Source organism: Pristiophorus japonicus, chromosome 10 (genome assembly GCF_044704955.1).
Source record: "Pristiophorus japonicus isolate sPriJap1 chromosome 10, sPriJap1.hap1, whole genome shotgun sequence".
In the NCBI taxonomy this organism is placed as follows: Eukaryota; Metazoa; Chordata; class Chondrichthyes; family Pristiophoridae; genus Pristiophorus; species Pristiophorus japonicus.
Window position 1 is genome coordinate 205,325,060 of NC_091986.1, and position 17,890 is coordinate 205,342,949.

At 43.8% G+C, this 17,890-nt stretch overlaps 1 protein-coding gene across 4 annotated transcripts in view; it reads right to left on the minus strand.

The window, feature by feature from the left end:
• Nucleotides 1–17,890, minus strand: part of dhrsx (dehydrogenase/reductase (SDR family) X-linked) — a 319,469-nt gene that overhangs the window by 279,352 nt on the left and 22,227 nt on the right. The gene's annotated exons all lie outside the window — the stretch shown is intronic.

The window sequence follows — 17,890 nt, forward strand, 5'->3', positions numbered from 1 at the left end:
TAGGACCGCAAAAGTAATAATCCCAGGATTGCTACCAGTGCCACGTGCTAGTCACAGTAGGAATCACAGGATAGCTCAGATGAATATGTGGCTTGAGGAGTGGTGCAGAAGGGAGGGATTCAAATTCCTGGGACATTGGAACCAGTTCTGGGAGAGGTGGGACCAGTATAAACCGGAAGGTCTGCACCTGAGCAGGACCAGAATCAATGTCCTAGGGGGAGTGTTTGCTAGTGCTGTTGGGGATGAGTTAAACTAATATGGCAGGGGGATGGGAACCTATGCAGGGAGACAGAGGGAAGTATTGCTCCATCGTATTGCTACCAGTTTGGTTAGCCCAATCTATATGTAGATTAAAGTCGCCCATGTTAACTGCTGTACCTTTATTGCACACATCCTTTATTTCTTGCTTGATGATGTCCCCAACCTCCCTACTACTGTTTGGTGGTCTGTACACAACTCCCACTAGCGTTTTCTTCCCTTTGGTATTCCGCAGCTCCACCCATACAGATTCCACATCTTCCAAGCTAATGTCCTTCCTTACTATTGTGTTAATTTCCTCGTCAACCACCTCATTTTCCTTTCTGTCTATCTTTCCTGAATGTTGAATACCCCTGGATGTTGAGTTCCCAGCCTTGGTCACCCTGAAGCCATCGTCGACTGGATGATGTGTAATGAGAAAGGACTAATTAGCAATCTTGTTGTGCGAGGCCCCTTGGAGAAGAGTGAACATAATATGGTAGAATTTCTTACTAAGATGGAGTGTGACAAAGTTAATTCAGAGACTAGGATCCTAAACTTAAGGAAAGGTAACTTCGATGATATGAGATGTGAACTGGCTAGAATAGACTGGCAAATGATACTTCGAGGGTTGATGGTGGATAGGCAATGGCAAACATTTAAAGATCACATTAACTTCAACAACTGTACATCCCTGTCTGGAGTAAAAATAAAACGAGGAAGGTGGCTCAACCATGGCTAACAAAGGAAATTAAGAATAGTGTTAAATCCAAGGAAGAGGCATATAAATTGGCCAGAAAAAGCAACAAACCTGAGGACTGGGAGAAATTTAGAATTCAGCAGAGGAGGACAAAGGGTTTAATTAGAGGGGGAAAATAGAGTCTGAGAGGAAACCTGCCAGGAACATAAAAACTGACTGCAAAAGCTTCTATAGATATGTGAAGAGAAAAAGATTAGTGAAGACAAATGTGGGTCCCCTGCAGTCAGATTCAGGTGAATCTATAATGGAGAACAAAGAAATGGCAGACCAGTTGAACAAATACTTTGGTTCTGTCTTCGCGAAGGAAGACACAAATAAGTACTAGGGGACCGAGGGTCTAGTAATAAGGAGGAACTGAAGGATATCCTTATTAGGCGGGAAATCGTGTTAGGGAAATTGATGGGATTGAAGACCGATAAATCCCCGGGGCCTGATAGTCTGCATCCCAGAGTACTTAAGGAAGTGGCCCTAGAAATAGTGGATGCTTGGTAATCATTTTCCAACATCTATCAACTCTGGATCAGTTTCTATGGACTGGAGGGTAGCTAATGTAACACCACTTTTTTTAAAAAGGAGAGAGAAAACGGGTAATTATAGACCGGTTAGCCTGACATCAATAGTGGGGAAAATGTTGGAATCAATTACTAAAGATAAAATAACAGTGCATTTGGAAAGCAGTGACATGATCGGTCCAAGTCAACATGGATTTATGAAACAATGGATTCATGCTTGACAAATCTTCTCGAATTTTTTGAGGATGTAACTAGTAGAGTGGACAAGGGAGAACCAGTGGATGTGGTGTATTTGGACTTTCAAAAGGCTTTTGACAAGGTCCCACACAAGAGATTGGTGTGCAAAATTAAAGCATATGGCATTGGGGGTAATGTACTGACGTGGATAGAGAACTGGTTGTCAGACAGGAAGCATAGAGACGGGATAAATGGATCCTTTTCAGAATGGCAGGCAGTGACTAGTGGGGTGCCACAGGGCTCAGTGCTGGGACCCCAGCTATTTACAATATACGTGAATGATTTAGATGAAGGAATTGAGTGTAATATCTCCAAGTTTGCAGATGACACTAAACTGGGTGGTGTTGTGAGCTGCGAGGAGGACGCTAAGAGGCTGCAGGGTGACTTGGAAGGTTAGGTGAGTGGGCAAATGCATGGCAGATGCAGTATAATGTGGATAAATGTGAAGTTATCCACTTTGGGGGCAAAAACACGAAGGCAATTATCTGAATGGCGGCAGATTAGGAAAAGGGGAGGTTCAGCGAGACCTGGGTGTCATGGTTCATCAGTCATTGAAAGTTGGCATGCAGGTACAGCAGGTGGTGAAAAAGGCAAATGGTATGTTGGCCTTCATTGTTAGGGGTTTTGAGTATAGGAGCAGGGAGGTCTTACTGCAGTTGTACAGGCCCTTGGTGAGGCCTCACCTGGAATATTGTGTTCAGTTTTGGTCTCCTAATCTGAGGAAGGACGTTCTTGCTCTTGAAGGAGTGCAGTGAAGGTTCAACAGACTGATTCCCGGGATGGCTGGTCTGACATATGAGGAGAGATTGGATCGACAGGGCTTTTGTTCACTGGAGTTTAGAAGGATGAGAGGGGATCTCATAGATACATATAAAATTCTGACAGGACTGGACAAGTTAGATGCAGGAAGAATGTTCCCGATGTTGGGGAAGTCCAGAACCAGGGGACACAGTCTAAGGATAAGGGGTAAGCATTTAGGACTGAGATGAGGAGGAACTTCTTCACTCAAAGAGTTGTTAACCTGTGGAATTCCCTACTGCAGAGAGTTGTTAATGCCAATACATTGGATATATTCAAGAGGGAGTTAGATGTGGCCCTTATGGCTAAAGGGATCAAGGGGTATGGAGAGAAAGCAGGAAAAGGGTACTGAGGGGAAAGATCAGCCATGATCTTATTGAATGGTGGTGCAGACTCGAAGGGCCGAATGGCCCTACTCCTGCACCTATTTTCTATGTTTCTATGTCAGATCTGCCCCATTCAAGCCCGCATCCAACGGCCAAGCGGAGCGGGCAGTCCAAACCATAAAGCAGAGCTTGAAACGTGTCACGGAACGCTCCTTACAAACCCGCCTGTCCCGGGTACTGCTCAGCTACAGGACATGACCACACTCACTTACCGGGGATCCCCCTGCAGAATTACAAATGAAACGAGCACTCAAAACCAGGCTCTCCTTAGTACACTTTGACCTCATTGATCAGGTGGAAACCAGGCGTTAACAAAACATGTACCATGATCACGCGGTATCACTGTAAATGACCCTGTATTTGTGCCGAATTACGGTCAAGTCCCCAAATGGGTCGCCGGCACTGTTTTACCCAAGGAGGGGAATAGAGTGTTTGTTGTCAAACTGCTTAACGATCAAATGTGCAGAAAACATTTGGACCAAACCAAATTACGATTCACAGATAACCGGAAGAGGACCTCATTTTCAGCGACCCACCGACACATGCCGAATAGACAACAGACCTCGCTGCCAACCACGAGGATGATCCCACCATCCCCAACAGTCCAGCCCAACCAGTCACGCTGCAAGACAGCAGTGGCCCAACCAACTCATCCAGGCCAGAAGCGACACCCGGACGGTCAACCAGGGAGCGCAGGGCTCCAGTTCGCCTTAACCTGTAATCAACTCGCATCAAAGACTTTGGGGGGGGGAATGATGTCATGTATGCAAACTCTTTGTATTCACTATGTAACTATGCACGATGTACGACCTGAGGGCGCTGCTGTTGGAGGCCCAGGGGTTTCCTGCCCTCGTGTGCAGGGGCATATAAAAGGCAGCCAGCCATGCTGCTCCTCACTTTGCAGTCGTATTAAATGGACTGAAGTCACACAGCTCTTACTCACAGTACATGGCCTCGTGGAGTTATTCGATGGTAATTGCAGACATAATAGGCATGACCACCAATGGTGGAACGATTAAAATGGGGGATGCGCAAGAGGCCAGAATTAAAGGGGCACAGAGATCTTAGGTTTGTAGAACTGGAGAAGGTTGAACAGATAGGGAGGAGCAAAGTCATGAAGGGATTTGAAAACAAGGATGAGAATTTTTAAAAATCGAGGCATTGCTTAACGGAAAGCCAATGTAGGTCAGCGAGCAACGTCCTGGACTCCAGGTACAGAACATAAGAAATAGGAGCAGGAGTCGGCCATTTGACCCCTCGAGCCTGCTCCGCCATTCAATGAGATCATGGCTGACCTGATCATGGACTCAACTCATCTTCCCTGCCCACTCCCCATAACCCTCGACTCCCTTATCGTTCAAAAATCTGTCGACCTCCGCCTTAAATATATTCAACGATCCAGCCTCCACAGCTCTCTTGGGTTGAGAATTCCAAAGATTCATGACCAGCTGAGAGAAGAAATTGCTCCTCATTTCCATTTTAAATGGACGACCCCTTATTCTGAAACTATGCCCCCTAGTTCTAGATTTCCCCTCGAGGGGAAACATCCTCTCTGCATCTACCCTGTCAAGCCTCCTCAGAATCTTATACATTTCAAGATCATCTCTCATTCTTCGAAACTCCATTGAGTATAGGTCCAACCTGTTCAATCTTTCTTCATAAGCCAACCTCTTCATCTCAGGAATCAACCTCGTGAACCTTCTCTGAACTGCCTCTAATGCAAGTATATCCCTCCTTCAATAAGGAAACCAAAACTGTACGCAGTACTCCAGGTGTGGTCTCACCAATACCCTGTACAGTTGTAGCAGGATTTCCCTAGTTTTATACTCCATCCCCTTTGCAATAAAGGCCAACATTCCATTTGCCTTCATAATTACTTGCTGTATCTGCATGGTAACATGTACAAGGACGCACAGATCCCTCTGTACCTCAGCATTTTGTAATCTCTCCACATTTAAATAATGATTCTTTTTTTATTTTTTCTACCAAAGTGGATAACCTCACATTTTCCCACATTATACTCCATCTGCCAAATTTTTGCCCTCTCACTTAGCCTGTCTATATCCCTTTGCGTCCTCCTCACAACTTGCATTCCCACCCATCTTTGTATCATCAGCAAATTTGGCTACATTATACTTGGTCTCTTTGTGCAAGTCAGTAACATAGATTGTAAATAGGTGAGGCCCCAGCACAGATCCCTGTGACACCCCACTAGTTAGTTTGCCAACCTGAAAATGACCCATTTATCCCAACTCTCTGTTTTCTGTTAGTTAGCCAATCCTCACACCGCAAATGACTGTACAAAATTGTGTTAAAATTGTCTGTCATTCACAGATTTCTTTCTTCAATATAGCAGGCAAACCTCTAAAAGCCAACATGTAGCTTTGCCTCAGCACCCTCAAAGGCAGCTCAGCTTTCTTTGCTGACAGCAGCTTGTGAAACATCCAGTATTATGCAGATTTATGTTGTGGGTCCTTCTTGACTTGACAGTTGGATTCCTGCGCACTTTTTAAAATTCCTTCTGGGGAAGTGGGCGTCACTGGCAATGCCAGCAGTTATTGCCCATTCTTAGTTGCCCTTGATATGGTTGCCCTTCTTCTCTGACCGCTGCAGTCCGTGTGGTGAAGGTGCTCCCACAGTGCTGTTGGGGGCTCCCACAGTGCTGTTCGGGAGGGAGTTCCACAATTTTGACCCAGCAACAATAATAGGAGAAAAAACTTTGAAATAGTTTTACCTGTGTTCAGATCACACCACTCCAATAGCAGAGGGAGTTTTAATTCTGTAGCACTAGCCCAGAACTGCTGACCTGAAAGTTAACACGATCTTAAACCAACAAAAAACACTTGAGATCTGCATGCTCAATCGAAACTTATTTTTTCCCCCCAATTCTTAAATTGCAATTTTATTTACTTATTTATTACCTAACATAACCTCTCTGACCTCTGTTCTCTGAAATTTTAAGCTTGAAAAGCTATGAATTGTTTTCTTCTCTGCTGGCTCCATTTTGGAATTGAGACCAAGCTGAGGAAAATAAAAGTTAAAGCAAAATACTACGGAGCAGGTTCGAGGGGCCGAATGACCTACTCCTGCTCCTATTTCTTATGTTCTGTTCTTATAAAGACTTGCATTTATCTCGCGCCTTTCACGAGCTCAGGAAATCCCAAAGCGCTTTCTAGCCAATTAAGTACTTTTTGAAGTGTAGTCACTGTTGTAATGTAGGAAACACAGCAATCAATTTGCGCACCGCAAGCTCCCACAAACAGCAATGCGATAATGACCAGATAATCTGAGGTTTCTTTTGAGGAAGACAGCACATTTTACAGCAAAAAGGAGATGTTGCGGCTTTAAGGAGTTTAAACCAACAGGTCAGCCTAATTTATCCATTAATCAGTTTGTTGGTAAATAGGATGGTTAGTACACTTGCTGCAAAGGTAAGATATGGGCACAATACCATAATAACTGCACATAACTACAATGCAATCACACTCACTGGGTTTTCATGCTGACAATTTACAGCATCAAGCCCATCCAAACTTAAACTTCGGATAGAGGCGATGAGGTGAACCCAATATCTTCCCAGTAGGACACCAAACATTTTGTGGCACCATCGAGTGCATTTAATGCAGTATGATTACAGTGGTAATAAAGTAAGTGAGTGGGCAAAAATTTGGCAGATGGGAGTATAATGTGGGAAAATGTGAGGTTATCCACTTAGACAGAAAAAAATAGAAAAGCAAATTATAATTTAAATGGAGAAAAATTGCAAAGTGCTGCAGTACAGAGGGACCTAGGGGTTCTTGTGCATGAAACACAAAAAGTTAGTATGCAGGTACAGCAAGTGATCAGGAAGGCAAATGGAATGTTGGCCTTACTGCAAAAGGGGATAGAGTATAAAAGCAGAGAAGTCCTGCTACAACTGTACAGGGTATTGGTGAGGCCATATCTAGAGTACTGCATACAGTTTTGGTCTTCGTATTTAAAAGGATATACTTGCATTGGAAGCTGTTCAGAGAAGGTTCACTAGGATGATTCCGGAAATGAGGGGGTTGACTTATGAAGATAGGTTGAGTAGGTTAGGCCAAAACTCATTGGAGTTCAGAAATATGAGAAGTGGTCATATCGAAACATATAAGGTAATGAGGGGGCTCGACAAGGTGGATGCAGAGAGGATATTTCCACTCATAGGGGAAACTAAAACTAGGGGGCATAGTTGCAGAATAAGGGGCCGCCCATTTAAAACTGAGATGAGGAGGAATTTCTTCTGAGGGTTGTAAATCTGTGGAATTCTCTGTTGCAGAGAGCTGTGGAGGCTGGATCATTGAATACATTTAAGGCGGAGATAGACAGACAGTCAAGGGTTATGGGGAGCGGGCAGTGAAGTGGAGCTGAGTCCATGGTCAGATCTGCCATGATCTTATTGAATGGCGGAGCAGGCTCGAGGGGCCAAATGGCCTACTCCTGTTCCTATTCCTATTTCTTATGTTCTTATGTTACCACGCAGTAGAAAACAAAAACCATAACATTTTATATTGCTTTCCAATTTCTCCCCACCCCTGCCCCATCTATGACCTCGATTTTAACATGTCTTTTATTCAGATGAATAAATGATCAATATTACTCTAGAATTCTCTTAAATGCTGCAGGTAACCTGTCACACATTTTAGGAGAAGAAACCATACCAATATCTTCACCACTCTAGCGGCCCAAAATACTACAGATACAGCTTCCTCTGGAAAACCAACCTCAACTGTTGTTGATATACCCATCAGGAAAGGATGAGCAGACTGGGTCTCTTTTCACCTGAAAAGAGGCGGCTGAGGGGGTGACCCAATAGAGGTATTTAACATTCTGAAATGTTTTGATCGCATCGACACAGAGTGGGGAAGAGCATAACTAGAGGCCATCAATGTAAGATAGTCACCAAGAAATCAAATAGAGAAATCAGAAAGAACTTCTTTACCCTGAGAGTGGCGAGAATGTGGAACTCGCTACCACAGGGAGTGGTTGAGGCGAATAGTATAGATGTATCAAGGGGAGGCTAGACAAGCATATGAGAGAGAAGGGAATAGAGGGTTACACTAATAAGAGATAGATATGGGAGGCGCAAGTGGAGCATAAATACCAACATGGACTGGTTGGGCCGAATAGCCTGTTTGTGTTATATATTCAATGTAATTTTATGCAACTGTGAAGACCTAAACAAGACTCTTTCAAATCACAGGATCACTGATTTTAATTTATGCTGTGGTCTCAGTATTATTGATGCAATCATGCTCGCTCACACACACACACACACACACACATTTATATATAGCAAACACAAATGACAATGGACAAATGCTTAACGCCTTCTTGACATTAATGTATTCATATAACATCTGTCGGCTATTCTGACTCACACATGACCTTATTTAACATAAACTAGATGCTGACAGACTGTTTCTCCTGGCTGGAGAGCCCAGAACCAAAAGTCATAATCTCAGGATAAGGGTCAGCCATTTACGACTGAAATGAGGAGAAATTTCTTCACTCAGAGGTTTGTGAATATATTTAAGACAGAGATCGCTAGATTTTTGGGCATTGAGTGAATGAAAGGATGTAGGGCTAGGGTGGGAAAGTGGAGTTAATGTAGAAGTTCAACCATGAAAGAATGAAAGATCGGCCTAAAATTATATAGCGCCTTTCACGAACACCGGACATCTCAAAGCGATTTACAGTCAATGAAGTACTTTGAGTGCAGTCACTGTTGTAATGTAGGAAACGCGGCAGCCAATTTATGCACAGTAAGCTCCCACAAACAGCAATGTGATAATGATAATTTGTTTTTGTTATGTTGATTGAGGGATAAATATTGGCCAGGACACTGGGGATAACTCCCCTGCTCTTCTTCAAAATAGTGGCATGGGATCTTTTACATCCACCTGAGAGAGCAGACAGGGCCTCGGTTTAACGTCTCATCTGAAAGACGGCACCTCCAACAGTGCAACACTCACGGAGCACTGCCCTGGTGTGTTGGCCTAGATTTGTGTGCTCAAGTCTCCGGAGTGAGACTTGAACCCACAACCTTCTGACTTAGAGGCAAGTGCTACCCACTGAGCCATAGCTGGCATCTTGTTGAATGTTGCAGCCGGCTCAAGAGGCCATATGGCCAACTCCTGCTCCTATTTCTAATGTAGAACATCAGTGCTAAAATAGCAGATGGAGAAATGTCACAGAAAGATATATTCATCCACGATGATCTCAAACAGTACTTTCTAGCCCATAGAGCTTGGTCAAAAATAGTGTTGTCAGCTTCTGCCTGTAGCCAGAATCAGACAGGTGGAGGTCAGTTGAAGGCGAGGACGGAGCAAGATCACAACTCTGCAGTGCTGTTGATTATTAAGATGGAGAGTGACACAGTTAATTCAGAGACTAGGGTCCTGAAATTAAGGAAAGGTAACTTTGGTGGTATGAGACGTGAATTGGCTAGAATAGACCTGCAAATGATACTTAAAGGGTTGACAGCGGATCGGCAATGGCAAACATTTAAGGATCACATGGATGAACTTCAACAACAGTACATCCCTGTCTGGAGTAAAAATAAAACGGAGAAGGTGACTCAACCGTGGCTAACAAGGGAAATTAAGAATAGTGTTAGATCCAAGGAAGAGGCATATAAATTGGCCAGAAAAAGCAACAAACCTGAGGACTGGGAGAAATTTAGAATTCAGCAGAGGACAAAGGGTTTAATTAGGAGGGGGAAAGAGAGTATGAGAGGAAGCTTGCTTGGAACATAAAAACTGACTGCAAAAGCTTCTATAGATATATGTGAAAAGAAAAAGATTAGTGAATAACAAACGTAGGTCCCTTGCAGTCAGATTCAGGTGAATTTATAAAGGGGAACAAAGAAATGGCAGACCAATTGAACAAATACTTTGGTTCCGTCTTCACGAAGGAAGACACAAATAACCTTCCAGAAATAGTAGGGGACCGAGGGTCTAGTGATAAGGAGGAACTGTAAGATATCCTTATTAGGCGGGAAACTGTTCGGGAAATTGATGGGATTGAAGGCCATAAATCCCCGGGGCCTGATAGTCTGCATCCCAGAGTTTGTAAGGAAGTGGCCCTAGAAATAGTGGATGCATTGGTGATCATTTTCCAACAGTCTATCGACTCTGGATCAGTTCCTATGGACTGGAGGCTGGCTAATGTAATCCCACTTTATAAAAAAAGGGAGTGAGAGAAAATGGGTAATTATAGACCGGTTAGCCCGACATCAGTAGTGGGGAAAATGTTGGAATCAATTATTAAAGATGAAATAGCAACGCATTTGGAAAGCAGTGACAGGATTGGTCCAATTCAACATGGATTTATGAAAGGGAAATCATGCTTGACAAATCTTTCAGAATTTTGAGAGGATGTAACTAGTAGAGTGGACAAGGGAGAACCAGTGGATGTGGTGTATTTGGACTTTCAAAAGGCTTTTGACAAGGTCCCACACAAGAGATTGTTGTGCAAAATTAAAGCACATGGTATTGGGGGTAATGTACTGACGTGGATAGAGAACTGGTTGGCAGACAGGAAGCAGAGAGTCAGGATAAACAGGTCCTTTTCAGAATGGCAGGCAGTGACTAGTGGGGTGCCGCAGGGCTCAGTGCTGGGACCCCAGCTATTTACAATATACATTAATAATTTAGATGAAGGATTTGAGTGTAATACCTCCAAGTTTGCGGATGACATTAAGCTGGGTGGCGGTGTGAGCTGTGAGGAGGACGCTAAGAGGCTGCAGGGTGACTTGGACAGGTTCGATGAGTGGGTAAATGCATGGCAGATGCAGTATAATGTGGATAAATGTGAGGTTATCCACTTTGGGGGCAAAAATACGAAGGCAGAATGTTATCTGAATGGTGGCAGATTAGGAAAAGGGGAGGCACAACGAGACCTGGGTGTCATGGTACATCAGTCATTGAAAGTTGGCACGCAGGTACAGCAGGTGGTGAAGGCGGCAAATAGTATGTTGGCCTTCATAGCTAGGAGATTTGAGTATAGAGCAGGGAGGTCTTACTGCAGTTCTACAGGGCCTTGGTGAGGCCTCACCTGAAATATTGTGTTCAGTTTTGGTCTCCTAATCTGAGGAAGGACATTCTTGCTATTGAGGGAGTGCAGCGAAGGTTCACCAGACTGATTCCCAGGATGGCAGGACTGACATATGAGAAGAGACTGGATCAACTGGGCCTGTATCACTGGAGTTTAGAAGGATGAGAGGGTATCTCATAGAAACATAAAATTCAGACGGGACTGGACAGGTTAAAAGCTGGAAGAATGTTCCTGATGTTGGGGAGGTCCAGAACCAGGGGACACAGTCTAAGTATAAGGGATAAGCCATTTAGGACTGAGATGTGGAGAAACTTCTTCAGTCAGAGAGTTGTTAACCTGTGGAATTCCCTACCACAGAGAGTTGTTGATGCCAGTTCATTGGATATATTCAAGAGGGAGTTAGATATGGCCTTTACGGCTAAAGGGATCGGGGGTATGGAGAGAATGCAGGAAAAGGGTACTGAGGTGAATGATCAGCCATGATCTTAGTAAATGGTGGTGCAGACTTGAAGGGCCGAATGGCCTACTCCTGCACCTATTTTCTATGTTTTATGAAAATTCATTAAATAAATCGAAAAAAAAGATTAATGCGTCCATGTTATAAAACAAGTGATAACATTCAATTTTTAGAAACTGACTTTAGATTCACTCACTCTTTCCTGCATCCACACTCTACTACATTTCTAGAGCAATAAGCAACTAAAGTAGTCCCTAGAGAATGAAAGCATTGAGGTACAGGATGAAAAGGCAAGTAGGTGGAGTTGCAATCTATGAAAAATGGATCGGCCAGCTTGCCATAACAGTCCGAAGATTCTTCATGTTTTAAGCGAACACTCCCTGTACAAACAAGTACACAAACAGCTGGTTATAGATCAGCATAGTATAAACTTGGACATGTGGAACTGGCATAAACAACAAAATACTGCAATTAACTGGTTTCTCTCTAGCCAAGCTCTTTACTACACCTACCCGACAAGGTGAAAAATTGCCCAGGTACATCCTGTCCACAAAAAACCGAACAAATCCAATCTAGCCAATACTGACCTATCAACCTACTACATAAGAACATAAGAATTAGGAGCCCATGCCTGTAAGTAGCAAGTCCTGGACAATATCAAAGCTAAGGCTGGTAAGTGGCAAGTAACAGTCACGCCACACAACTGCCAAGCAATGACCATCTCCAATAGGAAAAAGCCTAACCACCTCTCTAGTCAATGGTATTACTATCACCAACACCGTCAACATCCTGGGGGTTACCACTGACCAGAAACTGAACTGGACCAGCCACATAAATACCATGGTTACTAGAGCAAGTCAAAAGCTGGATATTCTGTGGTGAGTGGCTCACCTTGTGTGTCCCCAAAGCCTCTCTACCACTTGCATGACACAAGCCAGAAGGGAAATGCTCTCCACTTGCCTGAATGGGTGCAATCGCAACACTCAAGAAGCTCGACACCATACAATCCAATTTCTCCGCATCTCCTCCACTGGCCTAAATGCACAGTGGGCATCTACGACACGCACTGCAGCAACTCACCAATGTTTCTTCAGCATTATATCTCAGACCCGCAACCTCCACCACCTAGGACAAAGGCAGCGGGTGCATGGGAACGCCATCGCATTCCCAAGTTTCCCTCCAAGTCGCACACCATCCCGACTTGGACATATAATTGGCATATCTTCATCGACACTGGGTCAGACTGCAGTGGCTCAAGAAGACCAAGCACCACCTTTTCAGGGCAACCAGGGTTGGACAATAATGCTGGCCTTGCCAACCACACCTACAACCCAAGAATGAATAAAAATGCTCTGCACATGGATCGAGAGATACCGAATACCACCTTGCGCCACTGCATGAAAAGTGTTCCAAGGTCGAATGTAGCATTTGCAACTGCACCAAAGTTAACAAACATGGAATCAGCTCAATACTTCTACCTTCATGTAGGGTTTTAATCTTTTGCACAATGTAGTCAACGAATTGTTCTCATTTAATGGGTTCAAAATCAGGACATTTTCGCTGGATCAAAAATAATTGTATTAATTATTTTGTTCCCAATGTCGAATAGTTTGTATGTCTGTAAAAACTACTCGACAACCTGACATCATACTGCAAAAATACATTTTAAAAGGTATCTCCTGTCTCACGCATTTGCTTGTGTCACAAATATGTGTCATGTCTGCTCATATAACGCACAAAGACAGTGGCATTCCGATGGTTAACCTGGACTTTTAAGCTTCCGCAAAATAAAACTCATTTGATATCGAAAAGCACCTTAGAACATAATACAAGAACATAAGAATTCGGAACAGGTGTAGGCCATCTAGCCCCTCGAGCCTGCTCCGCCATTCAACAAGATCATGGCTGATCTGGCCGTGGACTCAGCTCCACTTACCCGCCCGCTCCCCATAACCCTTAATTCCCTTATAGGTTAAAAATCTATCTGTGATTTGAATACATTCAATGAGCTAGCCTCAACTGCTTCCTTGGGCAGAGAATTCCACAGATTCACAACCCTCTGGGAGAAGAAATTCCTTCTCAACTCGGTTTTAAATTGGCTCCCCCGTATTTTGAGGCTGTGCCCCCTAGTTCTAGTCTCCCCGACCAGTGGAAACAACCTCTCTGCCTCTATCTTGTCTATCCCTTTCATTATTTTAAATGTTTCTATAAGATCACCCCTCATCCTTCTGAACTCCAACGAGTAAAGACCCAGTCTACTCAATCTATCATCATAAGATAACCTGCTCATCTCCAGAATCAGCCTAGTGAATCGTCTCTGTACCCCCTCCAAGGCTAGTATATCCTTCCTTAAGTAAGGTGACCAAAACTGCATGCAGTACTCCAGGTGCGGCCTCACCAATGCTTGAAGCTATCATTAAGGAAGAAATAGCGGGACATCTAGATAGGAATAGTGCAATCAAGCAGACGCAACATGGATTCATGAAGGGAAATCATGTTTAACTAATTTACTGGAATTCTTTGAGGATATAACAAGCATGGTGGATAGAGGTGTACCGATGGATGTGGGTATTTAGATTTCCAAAAGGCATTCTGTTTACAATAGCTTCAAGCATTTTCCCCACTACAGATGTTAAACTAACCGGCCTATAGTTACCTGTCTTTTGTCTGCCCTCTTTTTTTTTTTAAACAGAGGCGTTACATTAGCTGCTTTCCAATCTGCTGGTATCTCCCCAGAATCCAGAGAATTATGGTAGATTATAACGAATGCATCTATCTGCTATAACTTCCGCCATCTCTTTTAATACCCTGGGATGCATTTCATCAGGACCAGGGGACTTGTCTACCTTGAGTCCCATTAGCCTGTCCAGCACTACCCCCCTAGTGATAGTGATAGTGATTGTCTCAACGTCCTCCCTTCCCACATTCCTGTGACCAGGAATTTTTGGCATGGTTTTTGTGTCTTCCACTGTGAAGACCGAAGCAAAATAATTGTTTAAGGTCTCAGCCATTTCCACATTTCCCATTATTAAATCCCCCTTCTCATCTTCTAAGGGACCAACATTTACTTTAGTCACTCTTTTCCATTTTATATATCGGTAAAAGCTTTTACTATCTGTTTTTATGTTTTGTGCAAGTTTACTTTCGTAATCTATCTTTCCTTTCTTTATTGCTTTCTTAGTCATTCTTTGCTGTCGTTTAAAATTTTCCCAATCTTCTAGTTTCCCACTAACCTTGGCCACCTTATACGCATTGGTTTTTAATTTAATACTCTCCTTTATTTCTTTGGTTATCCACGGCTGGATATCCCTTCTCGTACCATCCTTCTTTTTCACTGGAATATATTTTTGAGCACTATGAAAGAGCTCCTTAAAAGTCCTCCACTGTTCCTCAATTTTGCCACCGTTTAGTCTATGTTTCCAGTCTACTTTAGCCAACTCTGCCCTCATCCCACTGTAGTCCCCTTTGTTTAAGCATAGTACGCTCATTTGAGACACTAGTTCCTCACCCTCAATCTGTATTACAAATTCAACCATACTGTGATCACTCATTCCGAGAGGATCTTTTACTAGGAGATCGTTTATTATTCCTGTATCATTACACAGGATCAGATCTAAGATAGCTTGCTCCCTTGTAGGTTCTGTAACATACTGTTCTAAGAAACAATCCCACATGCATTCTATGAATTCCTCCTCAAGGCTAACCCGTGCGATTTGATTTGACCAATCGATATATAGGTTAAAATCCCTCATGATTACTGCCGTTCCTTTTTCACATGCCTCCATTATTTCCTTGATTACTGTCCGCCCCACCGTGAAGTTATTATTTGGGGGCCTATAAACTACGCCCACCAGTGACTTTTTCCCCTATCTCCAATCTCCACCCACAATGATTCAACATTTTGTTCATTAGAGCCAATATCGTCTCTCACAACTGCCCTGATATCATCCTTTATTAACAGAGCTACCCCACCTCCTTTCCCTTCTTGTCTATCTTTCCGAATTGTCAGATACCGCTGTATGTTTAATTCCCAGTCTTGGCCACCCTGCAACCACGTTTCTGTAATGGCCACCAAATCATACCCATTTGTAATGATTTGTGCCGTCAACTCATTTACTTTATTTCGAATGCTGCGTGCATTTAGGTAGAGTGTTTTAATACTAGGTTTTAAACTATGATTTTTAGTTTTGACCCCTCCTGCAGTCCCTTTATATTCATACATATTGTCCCTTCCTATCACCTTGTGGTTTACACTTACCCCAGTGCTACTCTGCTCTATTGCCTCCTGCCTTTTGCATTCTTTCTTGGGGTCCTGTGCATCTGAGCTCTCACCCACTCTAACTAGCTCAGAGCCCTCTCCTGGGTTCCGAATATTCCTCGCAATGAGGCACCGAGCTTTCATGCTTGCCTTTTTATTACTTTGACCCTTTAGAATTTTGCTGTATATTGGCCCTTTTTGTTTTTTGCCTTGGGGATTCAGACACAATTGTAAACTGCGTGAGCGTCGATGCCCGTGCAATGTCACAGGCAAGAACAAATACTTGCCTTTGTCAATGCACCATTTTCAGCAAGGCACATCAACTCCGTCAGTCCAGCAGGTGACTGGGATTTGCAACCACTTGGACAGCCCCTGTATGTGTAACAGACTGAAGTACAAATATGCACTGGTTGCACTATGCAGCTTGCGTCAGTGAGAATTGGTCGATGCCAATTGCGTAGTGTTAATCGAGTGTGAAGTACCACGTTTTAATCCACTAAAGGCACTGCAACAATGCAAGTTGCTGTTGCTGAAACACAGTATAACTGCAGTCAAGCAGAGCAAAACTTATTTTTTTTGGAATATTTTTAATATAAGCTGATGAGAAGTCGGACCTCTGTCGACATTAATACGACACTGATGTTTTTGGGTGCTGACGAACAAGTTTTGCCCGCTGCGCGCAAACCCTCCTTCCCCCCCCCCCCCGCCCCGGCCAGAGAAAAAGCACAGGAGCAGGTAAAGAGTAGCTTTGAACAGTAACTGATCTTTAATACAGCATCACCCTCGTCATTTTGCGCAAATGTACTTGCTGCTCAACAACTGCGCTGTAAACCATAGAATCATGAGAGTTACAGCACAGAAGGAGGTCATTCAGCCCATCGTGTCTGTGCCGGCTGAAAAAGAGCTATTCTGTCTCATCCCACTTTCCAGCTCGGAGACGAGACACTATTCATTATTACATGAAGTCTCCGTGACAAGAAATCACAAGACAAAGCTTTCAATTTGTGCACCCCCTTAAATAATGAGCAAGGCAAAGATAGAGCATGTTTAAATGTTTATTTTGCACAGTCCTTTATGGAGTCGCCTCCTTAAAACTTCAAAGCTACATTCCCCCACCCCCCCCCCACCACACACTGTTGAATGTCATATTTAACCCTTCAAGTACTGAGCATTCTTTGTAGCCCGCACAGCTTGTGTATGTGCTATCGCCAATAGGTTATCTGCGACAAATGTTTTGACATAAAACAACAAGGGGAGTACAGTTAAGGGAATCATAGAATACTGCTCAATTCACCTTTACTGTGGGAACTAAAAAATGAAAAACTTATTGTAGCTTCATTTTGGTACAGAAATAATGGTACTTCTCAGTCACGATCTGGACTTGAGGGAAAGTAAAGACATGGGCTGGATTTTCCACTCCCTTGCATCTCTGTTAGCACCCCGGAGGGGCGGTAAAGGGCATTTCGGCAGGCGTCCAGCTTTTACTGCCCAGTCGGAAAATTCGGCTCATGGATTGCAGCGGTGCCCTGCCCTCTAGTTTCACTGGAATCATGACGTCAATCGTCGTGCAATGCTCCGGATGCAAAATTATGCCCAAACGTCTCATTATACGCGCCCCCCCCCACCCAGGAAATGCCTCAAAAACCAGGCAATCCCAGGGTGCAGCAGGTGGTATTAGCGGCGTATAATTGAGGGAGGAGGCTCCTACATCGCAGGTCACACTGACTGCAACAGTTGCGCACAGCACGCTGCGTGAAGCTCTGTCTCGAGAGTGGTACTTTTATCTGCCATTACAGTGTCCTTACATCGCTACTGAAAGAATTTAATGGGGGCATTATTGGTTCGCCAGTGTTTCATCCTCCATGCTATTGGTAGGTGGCAACAAGGGCTCTTGGCCATGTCGGGCCACAGAAGAGAGGCCAAAAATGTCTGGGGAGGAGGGCTTACCCCCATGAGTTTACAGGCCCCAATGCTCAGACCTCCAAGCTCTCTGAGGAGCAGTGTGCGAGAAGGCTATGCTTCCAAAAGGAAGTGCTGACAGAGATATGCCATCTCCTACAGGCAGACCGATGCCTGGACCATTCTGGAGGCAGCCTTCAATACTCCCCTTAACAGGTATCCAAATTAACTGTGGTGTGCTGCATCTTGCACAGCTTGGCCATCATGAGG